Genomic DNA, 23,188 nt, shown 5'->3' with positions numbered 1-23,188 from the left:
AGTGTAAGTAGCAGGAGGACACGGGATCACAGTGGGACCATCCACTAGTGTAAATAGCAAGAGGAGGCGTGATTACAGTGGAACCATCCACTAGTGTAAGTAGCAGGAGGAGGCGGGATCACAGTGGGACCTTCCACTAGTGTAAGTAGCAGGAGGAGGCGGGATCACAGTGGGACCTTCCACTAGTGTAAGTAGCAGGAGGAGGCGGGATCACAGTGGGACCTTCCACTAGTGTAAGTAGCAGGAGGAAGCGGGATCAAAGTGGGACCATCCACTAGTGTAAGTAGCAGGAGGAGGCGTGATCACAGTGGGACCATCCACTAGTGTAAGTAGCAGGAGGAGGAGGGATCACAGTTGGACCATCCACTCGTGTAGGTAGCAGGAGAAGGCAGGATCACAGTGGGACCATCCACTAGTGTAAGTAGCAGGAGGAGGCGGGGTCAGAGTGAGACCATCCACTAGTGTAAGTAGCACGAGGAGGCGGGATCACAGTGCGACCATTCACTAGTGTAAGTAGCAGAAGGAGGCGGGATCACAGTGGGACCTTCCACTAGTGTAAGTAGCAGGAGGAGGCGGGATCACAGTGGGACCATCCACTAGTGTAAGTAGCAGGAGGAGGCGGGATCACAGTGGGACCATCCACTAGTGTAAGTAGCAGGAGGAGGCGGGATCACAATGGTACCATCAACTGGTGTAAGTAGCAGAAGGAGGCGGGATCACAGGGGGACCTTCCACTAGTGTAAGTAGCAGGAGGAGGCGGGATCACAGTGGGACCTTCCACTAGTGTAAGTAGCAGGAGGAGGCGGGATCACAGTGGGACCTTCCACTAGTGTAAGTAGCAGGAGGAGGCGGGATCACAATGGTACCCTCCACTAGTGTAAGTAGCAGAAGGAGGCGGGATCACAGTGGGACCATCCACTAGTGTAAGCAGCAGGAGGTGGCGGGATCACAGTGGGACCATTCACTAGTGTAAGTAGCAGGAGGAGGAGGGATCAGAGTGCGACCATCCACTAGTGCAAGTATTAGGAGGAGGCGGGATCAGAGTGCGACAATCCACTAGTGTAAGTAGCAGGAGGAGGAGGGATCACATTGGGATCTTCAACTAGTGTAAGTAGCAGGAGGAGGCGGGATCACAGTGGGACCTTCCACTAGTGTAAGTAGCAGGAGGAGGCGGGATCACAGTGGGACCATCCACTAGTGTAAGTAGCAGGAGGAGGCAGGATCACAGTGGGACCATCCACTAGTGTAAGTAGCAGGAGGAGGCGCGGTCAAAGTGGGACCTTCCACTAATGTAAGTAGAAGAGGAGGCGGGATCACAGTGGGACCATCCACTAGCGTAAGTAGCAGGAGGAGGCGGGATCAAAGTGAGACCATACACTAGTGTAAGTAGCAGGAGGAGGCGGGATCATAGTGGGACCATCCACTAGTGTAAGTAGCAAAGGGAGGCGGGATCAGAGTGCGACCATCCACTAGTGTAAGTAGCAGGAGAAGGCGGGATCACAGTGCGACCTTCCACTAGTGTAAGTAGCAGGAGGAGGCGGAATCACAGTGGGACCTTCCACAAGTTTAAGTAGCAGGAGGAGGCGGGATCACAGTGGGACCATCCACTAGTGTAAGTAGCAGGAGGAGGCGGGATCACAGTGGGACCATCCACTAGCGTAAGTAGCAGGAGGAGGCGGGTTCACAGTGAGACCATACACTAGTGTAAGTAGCAGGAGGAGGCGGAATCACAGTGGGACCATCCACTAGTGTAAGTAGCAGGAGGAGGCGGGATCACAGTGGGACCATCCACTAGTGTAAGTAGCAGGAGAAGGCGGGATCACAGTGGGACCATCCACTAGTGTAAGTAGCAGGAGGAGGCGGGATCACAGTGGGACCTTCCACTAGTGTAAGTAGCAGGAGGAGGCGGGATCACAGTGGGACCATCCACTAGTGTAAGTAGCAGCAGCAGGCGGGATCATAGTGAGACCTTCCACTAGTGTAAGTAACAGGAGGAAGCGGGATCACAGTTCGACCATCCACTAGTGTAAGTAGGAGGAGGAGGCGGGATCACAGTGGGACCTTCCACTAGTGTAAGTAGCAGGAGGAGGCGGGATCACAGTGGGACCGTCCACTAGTGTAAGCAGCAGGAGGAGGCGGGATCACAGTGGGACCATCCTCTAGTGTAAGTAACAGGAGGAAGCGGGATCACAGTACGACCATCCACTAGTGTAAGTAGGAGGACGAGGCGAGATCACAGTGGGATCTTCCACTTGTGTAAGTAGCAGGAGGAGACAGGATCACAGTGGGACCTTCCACTAGTGTAAGTAGCAGGAGGAGGCGGGATCACAGTGGGACCATCCACTAGAGTAAGTAGCAGGAGGATGCGGGATCACAGTGGGACCTTCCACTAGTGTAAGTAGCACCAGGAGGCGGGATCACAGTGGGACCATCCTGTAGTGTAAGTAGCAGGAGGAGGCGGGATCACAGTGGGACCATCCTCTAATGTAAGTTGCAGAAGGATGCGGGATCACAGTGCGACTATCCACTAGTGTAAGTAGGAGGAGGAGGCGTGATCACAGTGGGACCATCCACTAGTGTAAGTAGCAGGAGGAGGCGTGATCACAGTGGGACCATCCACTAGTGTAAGTAGCAGGAGGAGGCGGGATCACAGTGGGACCATCCACTAGTGTAAGTAGCAGGAGGAGGCGGGATCACAGTGGGACCTTCCACTAGTGTAAGTAGCAGGAGGAGGCGGGATCACAGTGGGACCTTCCACTAGTGTAAGTAGCAGGAGGAGGCGGGATCACAGTGGGACCATCCACTAGTGTAAGTAGCAGGAGGAGGCGGGATCACAGTGGAACCATCCACTAGTGTAAGTAGCAGGAGGAGGCGGGATCACAGTGGGACCATCCACTAGTGTAAGTAGCAGGAGGAGGCGGGATCACAGTGGGACCATCCACTAGTGTAAGTAGCAGGAGGAGGCGGGATCACAGTGGGACCATCCACTAGTGTAAGTAGCAGGAGGAGGCGGGATCACAGTGGGACCATCCACTAGTGTAAGTAGCAGGAGGAGGCGGGATCACAGTGGGACCATCCACTAGTGTAAGTAGCAGGAGGAGGCGGGATCACAGTGGGACCTTCCACTAGTGTAAGTAGCAGGAGGAGGCGGGATCACAGTGGGACCTTCCACTAGTGTAAGTAGCAGGAGGAGGCGGGATCACAGTGGGACCTTCCACTAGTGTAAGTAGCAGGAGGAGGCGGGATCACAGTGGGACCTTCCACTAGTGTAAGTAGCAGGAGGAGGCGGGATCACAGTGGGACCATCCACTAGTGTAAGTAGCAGGAGGAGGCGGGATAAGAGTGGGACCATCCACTAGTGTAAGTAGCAGGAGGAGGCGGGATCACAGTTGGACCATCCACTAGTGTAAGTAGCAGGAGGAGGCGGGATCACAGTGGGACCATCCACTAGTGTAAGTAGCAGGAGGAGGCGGGATCACAGTGGGACCTTCCACTCGTGTAAGTAGAAGGAGGAGGCGGGATCACAGTGGGATCATCCACTAGTGTAAGCAGCAGGAGGAGGCGGGATCACAGTGGGACCACCCACTAGTGTAAGTAGTAGGAGGAGGCGGGATCACAGTGGGACCATCCACTAGTGTAATTAGCAGGATGAGGCGGGATCACAGTGGGACCATCCACTAGTGTAAGTAGCAGGAGGAGGCGGGATCACAGTGGGACCTTCCACTAGTGTAAGTATCAGGAGGAGGCGGGATCACAGTGGGACCCTCCACTAGTGTAAATTGCACAAAGAGCCGGGAACTCAGTGGGACCATCCACTAGTGTAAGCAGCAAGAAGAGGTGGGATCACAGTGGGACCTTCCACTAGTGTAAGAAGCAGGAGAAGGCGGGATCACAGTGGGACCATCCACTAGTGTAAGTAGCAGCAGCAGGCGGGATCATAGTGAGACCTTCCACTAGTGTAAGTAGCAGAAGGAGACGGGATCACAGTGGGACCATCCACTAGTGTAAGTAGCAGGAGGAGGCGGGATCACAGTGGGACCTTCCGCTAGTGTAAGTAGAAGGAAGAGACGTGATCACAGTGGGACCATCCACTAGTGTAAGCAGCAGGAGGAGGCGGGATCACAATGGGACCATCCACTAGTGTAAGTAGCAGGAGGAAGCGGGATCACAGTGGGACCTTCCACTAGTGTAAGTAGCAGGAGGAGGCGGGATCACAGTGGGACCGTCCACTAGTGTAAGCAGCAGGAGGAGGCGGGATCACAGTGGGACCATCCACTAGTGTAAGTAGCAGGAGGAAGCGGGATCACAGTAGGACCATCCACTAGTGTAAGTAGGAGGATGAGGCGAGATCACAGTGGGACCATCCAGTAGTGTAAGTAGCAGGAGGACGCGGCAACAGTGGGACCAACCACTAGTGTAAGTAGCAGGAGGAGGCGGGATCACAGTTGGACCATCCACTAGCGTAAGTAGCAGGAGGAGGCGGGAACAGTGGTACCATCAACTAGTGTAAGTAGCAATAGGAGGCGGGATCACAGTGGGACCATCCACTAGTGTAAGTAGCAGGAGGAGGCGGGATCACAGTGGGACCATCCACTAGTGTAAGTAGCAGGAGGAGGCGGGATCACAGTGGGACCATCCACTAGTGTAAGTAGCAGGAGGAGGCGGGATCACAGTGGGACCATCCACTAGTGTAAGTAGCAGGAGGAGGCGGGATCACAGTGGGACCTTCCACTAGTGTAAGTAGCAGGAGGAGGCGGGATCACAGTGGGACCATCCACTAGTGTAAGTAGCAGGAGGAGGCGGGATCACAGTGGGACCATCCACTAGTGTAAGTAGCAGGAGGAGGCGGGATCACAGTGGGACCTTCCACTAGTGTAAGTAGCAGGAGGAGGCGGGATCACAGTGGGACCTTCCACTAGTGTAAGTAGCAGGAGGAGGCGGGATCACAGTGGGACCATCCACTAGTGTAAGTAGCAGGAGGAGGCGGGATCACAGTGGGACCTTCCACTAGTGTAAGTAGCAGGAGGAGGCGGGATCACAGTGGGACCTTCCACTAGTGTAAGTAGCAGGAGGAGGCGGGATCACAGTGGGACCATCCACTAGTGTAAGTAGCAGGAGGAGGCGGGATCACAGTGGGACCATCCACTAGTGTAAGTAGCAGGAGGAGGCGGGATCACAGTGGGACCATCCACTAGTGTAAGTAGCAGGAGGAGGCGGGATCACAGTGGGACCTTCCACTAGTGTAAGTAGCAGGAGGAGGCGGGATCACAGTGGGACCTTCCACTAGTGTAAGTAGCAGGAGGAGGCGGGATCACAGTGGGACCTTCCACTAGTGTAAGTAGCAGGAGGAGGTGGAATCACAGTGGGACCATTCACTTGTGTAAGTAGCAGGAGAAGGCGGGATCACAGTGGGACCTTCCACTAGTGTAAGTAGCAGGAGGAGGCGGGATCACAGTGGGACCTTCCACTAGTGTAAGTAGCAGGAGGAGGCGGGATCACAGTGGGACCTTCCACTAGTGTAAGTAGCAGGAGGAGGCGGGATCACAGTGGGACCATCCACTAGTGTAAGTAGCAGGAGGAGGCGGGATCACAGTGGGACCTTCCACTAGTGTAAGTAGCAGGAGGAGGCGGGATCACAGTGGGACCATCCACTAGTGTAAGTAGCAGGAGGAAGCGGGATCACAGTGGGACCATCCACTAGTGTAAGTAACAGGAGGAAGCGGGATCACAGTGGGACCATCCACTAGTGTAAGTAACAGGAGGAAGCGGGATCACAGTGAGACCATCCACTAGTGTAAGTAACAGGAGGAAGCGGGATCACAGTGAGACCATCCACTAGTGTAAGTAGCAGGAGGAGGCGGGATCACAGTGGGACCATCCACTAGTGTAAGTAGCAGAAGGAGGCGGGATCACAGTGGGACCATCCAGTAGTGTAAGTAGCAGGAGGACGCGGGAACAGTGGCAGCATCCACTAGTGTAAGTAGCAATAGGAGGCGGGATTACAGTGGGACCATCCACTAGTGTAAGTAGCAGGAGGAGGCGGGATCACAGTGGGATCTTCCACTAGTGTAAGTAGCAGGAGGAGGCGGGATCACAGTGGGACCATCCACTAGTGTAAGTAGCAATAGGAGGCGGTATTACAGTGGCACCATCCACTAGTGTAAGTAGCAGAAGGAGGCGGGATCACAGTGGGACCATCCACTAGTGTAAGTAGCAGGAGGAGGCGGGATCACAGTGGGACCATCCACTAGTGTAAGTAGCAGGAGGAGGCGGGATCACAGTGGGACCTTCCACTAGTGTAAGTAGCAGGAGGAGGCGGGATCACAGTGGGACCTTCCACTAGTGTAAGTAGCAGGAGGAGGCGGGATCACAGTGGGACCATCCACTAGTGTAAGTAGCAGGAGGAGGCGGGATCACAGTGGGACCATCCACTAGTGTAAGTAGCAGGAGGAGGCGGGATCACAGTGGGACCTTCCACTAGTGTAAGTAGCAGGAGGAGGCGGGATCACAGTGGGACCATCCACTAGTGTAAGTAGCAGGAGGAGGCGGGATCACAGTGGGACCATCCACTAGTGTAAGTAGCAGGAGGAGGCGGGATCACAGTGGGACCTTCCACTAGTGTAAGTAGCAGGAGGAGGCGGGATCACAGTGGGACCATCCACTAGTGTAAGTAGCAGGAGGAGGCGGGATCACAGTGGGACAATCCACTAGTGTAAGTATCAGGAGGAGGCGGGATCACAGTGTAAGTGAGACCATCCACTAGTGTAAGTAGCAGGAGGAGGCGGGATCACAGTGGGACCATCCACTAGTGTAAGTAGCAGGAGGAGGCGGGATCACAGTGGGACCTTCCACTAGTGTAAGTAGCAGGAGGAGGCGGGATCACAGTGGGACCATCCACTAGTGTAAGTAGCAGGAGGAGGCGGGATCACAGTGGGACCATCCACTAGTGTAAGTAGCAGGAGGAGGCGGGATCACAGTGGGACCTTCCACTAGTGTAAGTAGCAGGAGGAGGCGGGATCACAGTGGGACCTTCCACTAGTGTAAGTAGCAGGAGGAGGCGGGATCACAGTGGGACCATCCACTAGTGTAAGTAGCAGGAGGAAGCGGGATCACAGTGGGACCTTCCACTAGTGTAAGTAGCAGGAGGAGGCGGGATCACAGTGGGACCATCCACTAGTGTAAGTAGCAGGAGGAGGCGGGATCACAGTGGGACCATCCACTAGTGTAAGTAGCAGGAGGAGGCGGGATCACAGTGGGACCTTCCACTAGTGTAAGTAGCAGGAAGAGGCGGGATCACGGTGGGACCATCCTCTAGTGTAAGTAACAGGAGGAGGCGGGATAACAGTGGGACCATCCACTAGTGTAAGTAGCAGGAGGAGGCGGGATAACAGTGGGACCATCCACTAGTGAAAGTAGCAGGAGGAGGCGGGATCACAGTGGGACCTTCCACTAGTGTAAGTAGCAAGAGGAGGCGGGATCACAGTGGGACCATCCACTAGTGTAAGTAGCAGGAGGAGGCGGGATCACAGTGGGACCATCCACTAGTGTAAGTAGCAGGAGGAGGCGGGATCACAGTGCTACCATCCACTAGTGTAAGTAGTAGGAGGAGGCGGGATCACAGTGGGACAATCCACTAGTGTAAGTAGCAGGAGGAGGAGGGATCACAGTGGGACCATCCACTAGTGTAAGTAGCAGGAGGAGGCGGGATCACAGTGGGACCATCCACTAGTGTAAGTAGCAGGAGGAGGCGGGATCACAGTGGGACCTTCCACTAGTGTAAGTAGCAGGAGGAGGCGGGATCACAGTGGGACCATCCACTAGTGTAAGTAGCAGGAGGAGGCGGGATCACAGTGGGACCTTCCACTAGTGTAAGTAGCAGGAGGAGGCGGGATCACAGTGGGACCATCCACTAGTGTAAGTAGCAGGAGGAGGCGGGATCACAGTGGGACCATCCACTAGTGTAAGTAGCAGGAGGAGGCGGAATCAGAGTGGAACCATCCACTAGAGTAAGTAGCAGGAGGAGGCGGGATCAGAATAGGACCATCCAGTAGTGAAAGTAGCAGGAGGAGGCGGGATCACAGTGGGACCTTCCACTAGTGTAAGTAGCAGGAGGAGGCGGGATCACAGTGGGACCTTCCACTAGTGTAAGTAGCAGGAGGAGGCGGGATCACAGTGGGACCATCCACTAGTGTAAGTAGCAGGAGGAGGCGGGATCACAGTGGGACCATCCACTAGTGTAAGTAGCAGGAGGAGGAGGGATCACAGTGCGACCATCCACTAGTGTAAGTAGCAGGAGGAGGCGGGATCACAGTGGGACCATCCACTAGTGTAAGTAGCAGGAGGAGGCGGGATCACAGTGGGACCATCCACTAGTGTAAGTAGCAGGAGGAGGCGGGATCACAGTGGGACCTTCCACTAGTGTAAGTAGCAGGAGGAGGCGGGATCACAGTGGGACCATCCACTAGTGTAAGTAGCAGGAGGAGGCGGGATCACAGTGGGACCATCCACTAGTGTAAGTAGCAGGAGGAGGCGGGATCACAGTGGGACCATCCACTAGTGTAAGTAGCAGGAGGAGGCGGGATCACAGTGGGACCTTCCACTAGTGTAAGTAGCAGGAGGAGGCGGGATCACAGTGGGACCATCCACTAGTGTAAGTAGCAGGAGGAGGCGGGATCACAGTGGGACCTTCCACTAGTGTAAGTAGCAGGAGGAGGCGGGATCACAGTGGGACCATCCACTAGCGTAAGTAGCAGGAGGAAGCGGGATCACAGTGGGACCTTCCACTAGTGTAAGTAGCAGGAGGAGGCGGGATCATAGTGGTACCATCCACTAGTGTAAGTAGAAAAAGGAGGCGGGATCAGAGTGCGACCATCCACTAGTGTAAGTAGCACGAGAAGGCGGGATCACAGTGCGACCATTCACTAGTGTAAGTAGGAGGAAGTGGGATCACAGTAGGACCATCCACTAGTGTAAGTAGCAGGAGGAAGCGGGATCACAGTGGGACCATCCACTAGTGTAAGTAACAGGAGGAAGCGGGATCACAGTGGGACCATCCACTAGTGTAAGTAACAGGAGGAAGCGGGATCACAGTGGGACCATCCACTAGTGTAAGTAGCAGGAGGAGGCGAGATCACAGTGGGATCTTCCACTTGTGTAAGTAGCAGGAGGAGACAGGATCACAGTGGGACCTTCCACTAGTGTAAGTAGCAGGAGGAGGCGGGATCACAGTGGGACCATCCACTAGTGTAAGTAGCAGGAGGAGGCGGGATAACAGTGGGACCATCCACTAGTGTAAGTAGCAGGAGGAGGCGGGATCACAGTGGGACCTTCCACTAGTGTAAGTAGCAGGAGGAGGCGGGATCACAGTGGGACCTTCCACTAGTGTAAGTAGCAGGAGGAGGCGGGATCACAGTGGGACCATCCACTAGTGTAAGTAGCAGGAGGAGGCGGGATCACAGTGGGACCATCCACTAGTGTAAGTAGCAGGAGGAGGCGGGATCACAGTGGGACCATCCACTAGTGTAAGTAGCAGGAGGAGGCGGGATCACATTGGGACCTTCAACTAGTGTAAGTAGCAAGAGGGGGCGGGATCACAGTGGGACCATCCACTAGTGTAAGTAGCAGGAGGAAGCGGGATCAGAGAGGGACCATCCACTAGTGTAAGTAGCAGGAGGAGGCGTAATCACAGTGGGACCATCCACTAGTGTAAGTAGCAGGAGGACGCGGGATCTCAGTGGGACCTTCCACTAGTGTAAGTAGCAGGAGGAGGCGGAATCACAGTGAGACCCTCAGTGTAAGTAGCAGGAGGAGGCGGAATCACATAGGGACCTTCCACTAGTGTAAGTAGCAGGAGGAGGCGGGATCACAGTTGGACCATCCACAAGTGTAAGCAGCAGGAGGAGGCGGGATCACAGTGGGACCATCCACTAGTGTAAGTAGCAGGAGGAGGCGGGATCACAGTGGGACCATCCACTAGTGTAAGTAGCAGGAGGAGGCGGGATCACAGTGGGACCTTCCACTAGTGTAAGTAGCAGGAGGAGGCGGGATCACAGTGGGACCTTCCACTAGTGTAAGTAGCAGGAGGAGGCGGCATCACAGTGGGACCGTCCACTAGTGTAAGTAGCAGGAGGAGGCGGGATCACGGTGGGACCATCCACTCGTGTAGGTAGCAAGAGGAGGCGGGATCACAGTGGGACCATCCACTAGTGTAAGTAGCAGGAGGAGGCGGGATCACAGTGGGACCATCCACTAGTGTAAGTAGCAGGAGGAGGCGGGATCACAGTGGGACCTTCCACTAGTGTAAGTAGCAGGAGGAGGCGGCATCACAGTGGGACCGTCCACTAGTGTAAGCAGCAGGAGGAGGCGGGATCACACTGGGACCATCCACTAGTGTAAGTAGGAGGAGAACGCGAGATCACAGTGGGATCTTCCACTTGTGTAAGTAGCAGGAGGAGGCGGGATCACAGTGGGACCTTCCACTAGTGTAAGTAGCAGGAAGAGCCGGGATCACGGTGGGACCATCCACTAGTGTAAGTAGCAGGAGGAGGCGGGATCACAGTGGGACCTTCCACTAGTGTAAGTAGCAGGAGGAGGCGGAATCACAGTGAGACCATCAGTGTAAGTAGCAGGAGGAGGCGGGATCACAGTGGGACCATCCACTAGTGTAAGTAGCAGGAGGATGCGGGATCACAGTGGGACCTTCCGCTAGTGTAAGTAGTACGAGGAGGCGGGATCACAGTGGGACCATCCTGTAGTGTAAGTAGCAGGAGGAGGCGGGATCACAGTGGGACCATCCACTAATGTAAGTAGCAGGAGGATGCGGGATCACAGTGCAACTATCCACTAGTGTAAGTAGCATGAGGAGGCGTGATGACAGTGGGACCGTCCACTAGTGTAAGTAACAGGAGGAGGCGGGATTACAGTGGGACCATCCACTAGTGTTAGTAGCAGGAGGAGGCGGGATCACAGTGGGACCTTCCACTAGTGTAAGTAGCAGGAGGAGACGGGATCACAGTGGAGTGTAAGTAGCAGGAGGAGGCGGGATCACAGTGGAACCATCCACTAGTGTAAGTAGCGGGATCACAGTGAGTGTAAGTAGCAGCGGGATCACAGTAGACCATCCACTTGTGTAGGTAGCAGGAGGAGGCGGGATCACATTGGAACCATCCACTAGTGTAAGTAGCAGGAGGAGGCGGGATCACAGTGGACCATCCACTTGTGTAAGTAGCAGGAGGAGGCGGGATTACAGTGAAACCATCCACTAGTGTAAGTAACAGGAGGAGGCGGGATCACAGTGGAATCATCCACTAGTGTAAGTAGCAGGAGGAGGCGGGGTCACAGTGGAATTATCCAATAGTGTAAGTAGCACGAGGAGGCGGGATCACAGTGGAACCATCCACTAGTGTAAGGAGCAGGAGGAGGCTGGATCACAGTGGGACCTTCCACGAGTGTAAGTAGCAGGAGGAGGCTGGATCACAGTGGGACCTTCCACGAGTGTAAGTAGCAGGAGGAGGCTGGATCACAGTGGGACCTTCCACGAGTGTAAGTAGCAGGAGGAGGCTGGATCACAGTGGGACCATCCTGTAGTGTAAGTAGCAGGAGGAGGCAGGGATCACAGTGGGACCATCCACTTGTGTAAGTAGCAGGAGGAGGCGGGATCACAGTGGACCATCCACTTGTGTAAGTAGCAGGAGGAGGCGGGATCACATTGGAACCATCCACTAGTGTAAGTAGCAGGAGGAGGCGGGATCACAGTGGACCAGGAGGAGGCGGGATCATGTCACACTAGTGTAAGTAGCAGGAGGAGGCGGGATCACAGTGGAACCATCCACTAGTGTAAGTAGCAGGAGGAGGCAGGATCACAGTGGAACCATCCACTAGTGCAAGTAGCAGGAGGAGGCTGGATCACAGTGGACCATCCACTTGTGTAGGTAGCAGGAGGAGGCGGGAACAGTGGCAGCATCCACTAGTGTAAGTAGCAATAGGAGGCGGGATCACAGTGGGACCATCCACTAGTGTAAGTAGCAGGAGGAGGCGGGATCACAGTTGGACCATCCACTAGTGTAAGTAGCAGGAGGAGGCGGGAACAGTGGCACCATCCACTAGTGTAACTAGCAATAGGAGGCGGGATCACAGTGCGACCTTCCACTAGTGTAAGAAGCAGGAGGAGTTGGGATCACAGTGCGACCATCCACTAGTGTAAGTAGCAGAAGGAGGCAGGATCACAGTGGGACCATCCACTAGTGCAAGTATTAGGAGGAGGCGGGATCAGAGTGCGACAATCCACTAGTGTAAGTAGCAGGAGGAGGAGGGATCACATTGGGATCTTCAACTAGTGTAAGTAGCAAGAGGAGGTGGGATCACAGTGGGACCATCCACTAGTGTAAGTAGCAGGAGGAAGCGGGATCACAGTGGGACCATCCACTTGTGAAAGTAGTAGGAGGAGGCGGGATCATAGTAGGACCGCCCACTAGTGTAAGTAGCAGGAGGAGGCGGGATCACAGTGGGACCATCCACTCGTGTAGGTAGCAGGAGGAGGCAGGATCACAGTGGGACCATCCACTAGTGTAAGTAGCAGGAGGAGGCGGGATCACAGTGGGACCATCCACTAGCGTAAGTAGCAGGAGGAAGCGGGATCACAGTGGGACCATCCACTAGTGTAAGTAGCAGGAGGAGGCAGGATCACAGTGGAACCATCCACTAGTGTAAGTAGCAGGAGGAGGCAGGGTCACAGTGGAACCATCCACTAGTGTAAGTAGCAGGAGGAGGCAGGAACACAGTGGAACCATCCACTAGTGTAAATAGTAGGAGGAGGCGGGATCACAGTGGAGCCATCCACTAGTTTAAGTTGCAGGAGGAGGCAGGATCACAGTGGAACCATCCACTAGCGTAAGTAGCAGGTGGAGGCAGGATCAGAGTGGAACCATCCACTAGTGTAAGTAGCAGGAGGAGGCGGGATCACAGTGGAACCATCCACTAGTGTAAGTAGCAGGAGGAGGCGGGATCACAGTGGAACCATCCACTAGTGTAAGTAGCAGGAGGAGGCGGGATCACAGTGGAACCATCCACTAGTATAAGTAGCAGGAGGAGTCGGGATCATAGTGGAACCATCCACTAGTGTAAGTAGCAGGAGGAGGCGGGATCACAGTGGAACCATCCACTAGTGTAAGTAGCAGGAGGAGGCAGGATCACAGTGGAACCATCCACTAGCGTAAGTAGCAGGTGGAGGCAGGATCAGAGTGGAACCATCCACTAGTGTAAGTAGCAGGTGGAGGCAGGATCACAATGGAACCATCCACTAGTGTAAGTAGCAGGAGGAGGCGGGATCACAGTGGAACCATCCACTAGTGTAAGTAGCAGGAGGAGGCAGGATCACAGTGGAACCATCCACTAGTGTAAGTAGCAGGAGGAGGCGGGATCACAGTGGAACCATCCACTAGTGTAAGTAGCAGGAGGAGGCGGGATCACAGTGGAACAATCCACTAGTGTAAATAGCAGGAGGAGGCGGGATCACAGTGGAACCATCCACTAGTGTAAATAGCAGGAGGAGGCGGGATCACAGTGGAACCATCCACTAGTATAAGTAGCAGGAGGAGGCGGGATCACAGTGGAACCATCCACTAGTGTAAATAGCAGGAGGAGGCGGGATCACAGTGGAACCATCCACTAGTATAAGTAGCAGGAGGAGGCGGGATCACAGTGGTACCATCCACTAGTGTAAGTAGCAGGAGGAGGCAGGATCACAGTGGAACCGTCCACTAGTGTAAATAGCAGGAGGAGGCGGGATCACAGTGGAACCATCCACTTGTATAAGTAGCAGGAGGAGGCGGGATCTCAGTGGAACCATCCACTAGTGTAAATAGCAGGAGGAGGCGGGATCACATTGGAGCAATCCACTAGTGCAAGTAGCAGGAGGAGGCGGGATCACAGCGGAACCATCCACTAGTGTAAGTAGCAGGAGGTGGCGGGATCACAGTGGAACCATCCACTAGTATAAGTAGCAGGAGGAGGCGGGATCACAGTGGAACCATCCACTAGTGTAAGTAGCATGAGGAGGCGGGAACACAGTGGAACCATCCACTAGTATGAGTAGCAGGAGGAGGCGGGATCACAGTGGAACCATCCACTAGTGTATGTAGCAGGAGGAGGCGGGATCACAATGGAACCATCCACTAGACCTACGCGGGACCTACACGAAACCTACACGGGACCTACACTGAACCTACACGGGACCTACACGGAACCTACAAGGGATCTACACTGGACCTACACGGGATATACACTAGACCTACACTGGACCTACGCGGGACCTACACTGAACCTACACTGGACCTACACGGGACCTACACGGGACCTACACGGGTCATACACTGGACCTACATGGAACGTGCACGGGACCTACACAGGACCTACACGGGACCTACAGTGGACCTACACGGGACCTACATGGGACGTACACGGGACCTACACGGGCCCTACATGAGAAGTACACGGGACCTACATGGGACGTACACGGGACCTACACTGGACCTACACGGGACCTACAGTGGACCTACACGGGACCTACGTGGGACGTACACAGGACGTACACGGGACCTACATGGGACGTACACGGGACGTACACTGAATCTACATGGGACGTACACGGGACGTACACGCGATGTACATGGGACGTACACGGGATGTACACGTGACGTACACGGGACGTACACGGGACGTACACGGGACCTACATGGGACGTACACAGGACGTTCACGGGACCTACATGGGACGTACACGGGACGTACACTGGACCTACATGGGACGTACACGGGACGTACACGGGACGTACACGGGACGTACACGGGACGTACACGGGACCTACGTGGGACGTACACAGGACGTACACGGGACGTACACTGGACGTACACGGGACGTACACGGGACGTACACTGGACGTACACGGGACGTACACGGGACGTACACGGGACGTACACGGGACGTACATGGGACGTACACGGGACGTACACTGGACCTACATGGGACGTACACGGGACCTACACGGGACCTATACTGGACCTACACTGGACCTACACTGGACCTACACTGGACCTACACTGGACCTGCATGGGACCTGCACGGGACCTACATGGGACCTACACTGGACCTGCAAAAGACCTGCACGGGACCTGCACGGGACCTACATGGGACGTACACGGGACCTACATGGGACGTACACGGGACGTACACGGGACGTACACGGGACCTACATGGGACGTACACGGGACGTACACGGGACGTACACGGGACGTTCACGGGACGTACACGGGACCTACATGGGACGTACACGGGACGTACACGGGACGTACACGGGACCTACAGTGGACCTACACGGGACCTACGTGGGACGTACACAGGACGTACACGGGACCTACATGGGACGTACACGGGACGTACACGGGACGTACACGGGACGTACACGGGACGTACACGGGACGTACACGGGACCTACATGGGACGTACACGGGACGTACACGGGACGTACACGGGACCTACAGTGGACCTACACGGGACCTACGTGGGACGTACACAGGACGTACACGGGACCTACATGGGACGTACACGGGACGTACACGGGACGTACACGGGACGTACACGGGACGTACACGGGACCTACACGATACCTACATGGGACGTACACGGGACGTACACGGGACGTACACGGGACGTACACGGGACCTACATGGGACGTACACGGGACGTACACGGGACGTACACGGGACGTACACGGGACGTACACGGGACGTACACGGGACCTACACGGGACCTACACAGGAAGAAAGTTTATATAAGTTTGGTGTATATAACATATATATTGTTAACAGTTATCTTGAGTATATACATGTTATAAACACTAAATATTAACAAGTTAATTTAACTTAAGATAACTAAATAAAGTCAAACATTATGAGTTATTTCTCATCACAAGAAATATTTCACAATTATTCCGCAGCAACCAGTTTTATTATTAATATTGTCACGTGATAACTTAGACAACTAAACATGAAGATAACTTACATAACTGTCACGTGATAACTTAGACAACTTAGCATGAAGATAACTTACATAACTGTCACGTGATAACTTAGACAACTTAGCATGAAGATAACTTACATAACTGTCACGTGATAACTTAGACAACTTAACATGAAGATAACTTACATAACTGTCACGTGATAACTTAGACAACTTAACATGAAGATAACTTACATAACTGTCACGTGATAACTTAGACAACTTAACATGAAGATAACTTACATAACTGTCACGTGATAACTTAGACAACTGAACATGAAGATAACTTACGTAACTGTCACGTGATAGCTTAGACAACTTAACATGAAGATAACTTACATAACTGTCACGTGATAACTTAGACAACTTAACATGAAGATAACTTACATAACTGTCACGTGATAACTTAGACAACTTAACATGAAGATAACTTACATAACTGTCACGTGATAATTTAGACAACTTAACATGAAGATAACTTACATAACTGTCACGTGATAACTTAGACAACTTAACATGAAGATAACCTACATAACTGTCACGTGTTAACTTAGACAACTTAACATGAAGATAACTTACATAACTGTCACGTGATAACTTAGATAACTTAACATGAAGATAACTTACATAACTGTCACGTGATAACTTAGACAACTTAACATGAAGATAACTTACATAACTGTCACGTGATAACTTAGACAACTTAACATGAAGATAACTTACATAACTGTCACGTGATAACTTAGACAACTTAACATGAAGATAACTTACATAACTGTCACGTGTTAACTTAGACAACTTAACATGAAGATAACTTACATAACTGTCACGTGTTAACTTAGACAACTTAACATGAAGATAACTTACATAACTGTCACGTGATAACTTAGACAACTTAACATGAAGATAACTTACATAACTGTCACATGATAACTTAGACAACTTAACATGAAGATAACTTACATAACTGTCACGTGATAACTTAGACAACTTAACATGAAGATAACTTACATAACTGTCACGTGATAACTTAGACAACTTAACATGAAGATAACTTACATAACTGTCACGTGATAACTTAGACTACTTAACATGAAGATAACTTACATAACTGTCACGTGATAACTTAGACAACTTAACATGAAGATAACTTACATAACTGTCACGTGATAACTTAGATAACTTAACATGAAGATAACTTACATAACTGTCACGTGTTAACTTAGACAACTTAACATGAAGATAACTTACATAACTGTCACGTGATAACTTAGATAACTTTACATGAAGATAACTTACATAACTGTCACGTGTTAACTTAGACAACTTAACATGAAGATAACTTACATAACTGTCACGTGATAACTTAGATAACTTAACATGAAGATAACTTACATAACTATCACGTGATACCTTAGACAACTTAACATAAAGATAACTTACATAACTGTCACGTGATAACTTAGATAACTTAACATGAAGAAAACTTACATAACTGTCATGTGTTAACTTAAACAACTTAACATGAAGATAACTTACATAACTGTCACGTGATAACTTAGATAACTTAACATAAAGATAACTTACTTAACTGTCACATGATAACTTAGATAACTTAACATGAAGATAACTTACTTAACTGTCACATGATAGCTTAGACAACTTAACATGAAGATAACTTAGACAACTTAACATGAAGATAATTTAGACAACTTAACATGAAGATAACTTAAACAACTTAACATGAAGATAACTTACATGACTGTCACCTGATAACTTAGATAACTTAACATGAAGATAACTTAGACAACTTAACATCAAGATAACGTAGATTACTTAACATGAAGATAACTTAGATAACTTAACATGAAGATAACTTAGACAACTTCACATCAAGATAACTTAGATAACTTAATATGAAGATAACTTAGATAACTTAACATCAAGATAACTTAGATAACTTAATATGAAGATAACTTAGATAACTTAACATCAAGATAACTTAGATAACTTAATATGAAGATAACTTAGACAACTTCACATCAAGATAACTTAGATAACTTAATATGAAGATAACTTAGATAACTTAACATCAAGATAACTTAGATAACTTAATATGAAGATAACTTAGATAACTTAACATCAAGATAACTTAGATAACTTAATATGAAGATAACTTAGACAACTTCACATCAAGATAACTTAGATAACTTAATATGAAGATAACTTAGACAACTTCACATCAAGATAACTTAGGTAACTTAATATGAAGATAACTTAGATAACTTAACATGAAGATAACTTAGACAACTTCACATCAAAATAACTTAGATAACTTAATATGAAGATAACTTAGATAACTTAACATCAAGATAACTTAGATAACTTAATATGAAGATAACTTAGATAACTTAACATCAAGACAGCTTAGACAAATAGGAGACATTCAAATTCGATCCAAAAAAGGGGAAAATAAGTCCAGTTCCTTGGATCAAGAGCCGCCTCACCAGCATCAAGGAAAAATAATGTAATTAGGTGAACCTGGAGGGTGTTCCCGGGGCCACCGCCCCCGAGACCCCGTCCGTGACCAGACCTCCCGCTGGATCAAGGCTTCCCGCGGGATCAAGGCCTCCCGCTGGATCCAGGTCTCCCGATGGATCCAGGCCTCCCGATGGAGCCAGGCTTCCCGCGGGATCCAGGTCTCCCACTGGATCCAGGCCTCCCGCTGGATCCAGGTCTCCCGATGGAGCCAGGCTTCCCGCTGGATACAGGTCTCCCGCTGGATCCAGGCCTCCCGCTGGATCCAGGCCTCCCGCTGGATCCAGGCCTCCTGATGGAGCCAGGCTTCCCGCTGGATCCAGGCTTCCTGATGGATCCAGGTCTCCCGCTGGATCCAGGCCTCCTGATGGAGCCAGGCTTCCCGCTGGATCCAGGCCTCCTGATGAACCCAGGCTTCCCGCTGGATCCAGGCCTCCTGATGGAGCCAGGCTTCCCGCTGGATCCAGGCCTCCTGATGGAGCCAGGCTTCCCGCTGGATCCAGGCCTCCTGATGGAGCCAGGCTTCCTGCTGAATCAAGGCCTCCTGATGGAGCCAGGCTTCCCGCTGGATCCAGGCCTCCTGATGGAGCCAGGCTTCCCGCTGGATCCAGGCCTCCTGATGGAGCCAGGCTTCCCGCTGGATCAAAGCCTCATCAACCAGGTCATTTCGAGATTAAAAGTGTCAACATGTTATCAACTCTTCGTTAAATACACAAACCTCCTTCTGTTGTAATTCTGTAGCCAATCAGAAGCGACTTTCTTTGCCAGTCACAGGAAAACAAAAATTTGAAGTCTTTCGCACGGAAAGGAAAACTTGGAACGGCCTTCGTAACATCGTGCACAGGTCACCCACGCTGGCGAATTTCCTCAGCAATCTTGACCAAGATACACCACACCAGCGTTGAAAGTTTGCAGCCGATCGAATGAGGCGTTCTCAAATAATATGCGAATATTTGTGAGAAAGTTAGCGAAAATATTGCTGAGAATGTTCCAGAAAAAAATAAAAAAGTCTTCCCTCGTTGATCTTGAAAAACAGCATAAAACTTTTATACTTTCATACTTTTTCAGTTTAATTTTCTCGTTTATATTTCATTTAAAATTCTCTACAAACCTGTTTAATTTTCTCGTTTATATTTCATTTAAAATTCTCTACAAACCTGTTTAATTTTCTCGTTTATATTTCATTTAAAATTCTCTACAAACCTGTTTAATTTTCTCGTTTATATTTTATTTAAAATTCTCTACAAACCTGTTTAATTTTCTCGTTTATATTTCATTTAAAATTCTCTACAAACCTGTTTAATTTTCTCGTTTATATTTCATTTAAAATTCTCTACAAACCTGTTTAATTTTCTCGTTTATATTTCATTTAAAATTCTCTACAAACCTGTTTAATTTTCTCGTTTATATTTCATTTAAAATTCTCTACAAACCTGTTTAATTTTCTCGTTTATATTTTATTTAAAATTCTCTACAAACCTGTTTAATTTTCTCGTTTATATTTTATTTAAAATTCTCTACAAACCTGTTTAATTTTCTCGTTTATATTTTATTTAAAATTCTCTACAAACCTGTTTAATTTTCTCGTTTATATTTTATTTAAAATTCTCTACAAACCTGTTTAATTTTCTCGTTTATATTTTATTTAAAATTCTCTACAAACCTGTAGAAAAATTTGAGTTTAATTTTTCAAACAAAAAAAAAAAATTAACAAAATTGGCAGAAAATAACAAATTGTTAGTCACACAGCCCAAAATTAATACGAAAATATTTCCTATTAAGATACAGCAGGATTTAAGGTTTGAAGCCGATCGGAAGAGGCATTCTCTAGTTATTGCATGAGAAAGAAATTGCCTAATAAAACTGACCAAATGAAACTTACGAAGCTTAAGTTTTAATAAGGTTCACTAAAGATAAAAATTTCAAGCCAATTTCTCACTTACTCACGCTATACACATGAGTCATTATTCTTCTCATAAGACACTTCCTCAAAGAGAGTTTGAACCCGATCAGACGAACCATTCTTTGTTTATTGATTCAAAATAATATCGATATTTATTTAATAAAATTAGCAAGTTGGGAACTTACATCGCCCAGTGACAGTGTGAACTTTATGTTCAGGAAGCCACACCAGCAGTGAAAATTTGAAGCCGATCAGATGAGTCATTCTCCAGGTATGACACGGATTAAAACGATTTCAAATTTGTTTTAATGTTTACTGCATCAACGAATATGCCAGAACACAACCCAGACTTAAGAGGCACTGATTAAGACACACCTGAAACACCTGTTTATCTTCGTTGTTGTAACGTTTAGCTTACATTGTAGGTTTCCTCAGTCAAATACAGTCACATGTGTGGCCAGTCGGAAGTCATATGTGTAGCCACCAATAGTCACACGTATGGTCAGCTAACAGTCACATGTGTGGCCAGCTATAAGTCACACGTGTGGTGTGATATAAGTCACATGTGTGGCCAGCTATAAGTCACACGTGTGGTGTGATATAAGTCACATATGTGGCCAGCTATAAGTCACACGTGTGGTGTGATATAAGTCACATGTGTGGCCAGCTATAAGTCACACGTGTGGTGTGATGTAAGTCACATGTGTGGCCAGCTATAAGTCACACGTGTGGTGTGATATAAGTCACATGTGTGGCCAGCTATAAGTCACACGTGTGGTGTGATATAAGTCACATGTGTGGCCAGCTATAAGTCACACGTGTGGTGTGATGTAAGTCACATGTGTGGCCAGCTATAAGTCACACGTGTGGTGTGATATAAGTCACATGTGTGGCCAGCTATAAGTCACACGTGTGGTGTGATGTAAGTCACATGTGTGGCCAGCTATAAGTCACACGTGTGGTGTGATATAAGTCACATGTGTGGCCAGCTATAAGTCACACGTGTGGTGTGATATAAGTCACATGTGTGGCCAGCTATAAGTCACACGTGTGGTGTGATATAAGTCACATGTGTGGCCAGCTATAAGTCACACGTGTGGTGTGATATAAGTCACATGTGTGGCCAGCTATAAGTCACATGAGTGGAAAGATAAATATATAAGCTTTCAGAGGGACACAAATTAGCGTTCTGTTCCTAGAAGTTGAAAGTTAACTTCAGGAAGATATATAGAATCTTAATGCAATTCTATAAAGAAAAAAATGCTAAACATGGATGAAGAAGTTCTAAGACAAGAATTTGGCAAGAGAAAAGAGATGTGAGAGCCCTAGGAGTAATCATTATCAACGATATTATTATTATTATTATTATTATTATTATTATTATTATTATTATTATTATTATTATTATTATTATTATTATTATTATTATCATTATTATTATTAATATTATTATTATTATTATTATTATTATTATTATTATTATTATTATTATTATTATTATTATTATTATTATTATTATTATTATTATTATTATTATTATTACTGATGTTGTTGTCATGTTTCTGTTTATTAAAAACTTTACGATCCCGTTTGTGTGTACTCGCCTAATTTTGGCTGCAGGGGTCGATTCATAGCTCCTGGCCCCGCCTCTTCACTGGTGGTTACTAGGTCACTCTTCTTGGTCCACAAGCTTTATCATACCTCTGCTTAAAGCTATGTATGGATCCTGCCTCCACTACATCGCTTCCCAAACTATTCCACTTACTGACTACTCTGTGATTGAAGAAATACTTCCTAACATCCAAATGATATTTGTGTCTTCAGCTTCCAACTGTCTCCCCTTGTTGCTGTGTTCCATCTCTGGAACATTCTGTCTCTGTCCACCTTGTCAATTCCTCTCAGTATTTTATACGTCGTTATCATGTCCCCCCTATCTCTCTTGTCCTCCAGTGTCGTCAGGTCGATTTCCCTTAACCTCTCCTCGTAGGACATACCTCTTAGTTCTGGGACTAGTCTTGTTGCAAACCTTTGCACTTTCTCTAGTTTCTTTACGTGCTTGGCTAGGTGTGGGGTTCCAAACTGGTGCCGCATACTCCAAAATGGGCCTAACGTACACGGTGTACAGGGTCCTGAACGATTCCTTATTAAGATGTCGGAATGCTGTTCTGGGGTTTGCTAGGCGCCCATATGCTGCAGCAGTTACTTGGTTGATGTGCGCCTCAGGAGATGTGCCTGGTGTTATACTCACCCTAAGATCTTTTTCTTTGAGGTTTGTAGTCTCTGGCCCCCCTAGACTGCACGCCGTCTGCGGTCTTCTTTGCCCTTCCCCAGTGTTCATGACTTTGCACTTGGTGGAGTTGAACTCCAGGAGCCAATTGCTGGATCAGGCCTGCAGCCTGTCCAGGCTAGTGAGTGCGTGCGTGCGTGCGTGTGTGTGTGTGTGTGTGTGTGTGTGTGTGTGTGTGTGTGTGTGTGTGTGTGTGTGTGTGTGTGTGTGTGTGTGTGTGTGTGTGTGTGTGTGTGTGTGTGTGTGTGTGTGTGTATATACTCACCTAATTATACTCACCTGATTGTAGTTGCAGGGATCGAGACTCACCTTCTGACCCCGTCTCTTCACCGAAAGCTACTAGGTCCTCTCTCTCCCTGCTCCATGAGCTATATCATACCTCGTCTTAAAACTATGTATAGTTCCTG

The sequence above is a fragment of the Cherax quadricarinatus genome, unplaced genomic scaffold (assembly GCF_038502225.1).
Source record: "Cherax quadricarinatus isolate ZL_2023a unplaced genomic scaffold, ASM3850222v1 Contig46, whole genome shotgun sequence".
NCBI lineage: Eukaryota > Metazoa > Arthropoda > Malacostraca > Decapoda > Parastacidae > Cherax > Cherax quadricarinatus.
This window is presented reverse-complemented; position numbering follows the sequence as displayed.